Genomic DNA, 584 nt, shown 5'->3' with positions numbered 1-584 from the left:
AAATTTAAATGTATGCAAAATGAACAGAACAGAGAGTTCAGCAATAAACTCACATGAACAGAACTAATTGTTTTCTGACCAAGGCAGCAAGCTAAAATGAGGGGGAAAGAATAGTCTTATCAATCAATAGTGCTGGAGCAATCCATATTCATAAAGAAGAAAAAATTAACCTCAAATATTAACCTCACTTCATATACAAGATTTATTCAAGATATATCACAGAGTAAAATATAAAGCTAAAACTATAAAGCTTTTATAATCTCAAATTAATGTTCTCAAGATGGTATCTGTTTATCCTCCCAGAGGTACCAACAGTTCAAAAAGAACTTCAGGAAGAAAGCAAAGTTTAGCACAAATGAAAATACTAATGATAGAGTGTTAGTTTTCTATTGTCACATAACATATTGCTACAAACATATTGGCTTAAAACAATACCCATTTATTATGTCACAGTTTAGTAAACAAAAGAGCAAGGGATTTCAAGTAAGATCTCAGCTTAGGATCTCCTAAGGCCTAAGTCAAGGTGTCAGACAACTAGGCTCATATCTGGAGGTTCTGGGGAATAACCCATTTTCAGACTTGTT

Source organism: Bison bison, unplaced genomic scaffold (assembly GCF_000754665.1).
Source record: "Bison bison bison isolate TAMUID 2011002044 unplaced genomic scaffold, Bison_UMD1.0 scf7180017851094, whole genome shotgun sequence".
In the NCBI taxonomy this organism is placed as follows: Eukaryota; Metazoa; Chordata; class Mammalia; order Artiodactyla; family Bovidae; genus Bison; species Bison bison.
This window is presented reverse-complemented; position numbering follows the sequence as displayed.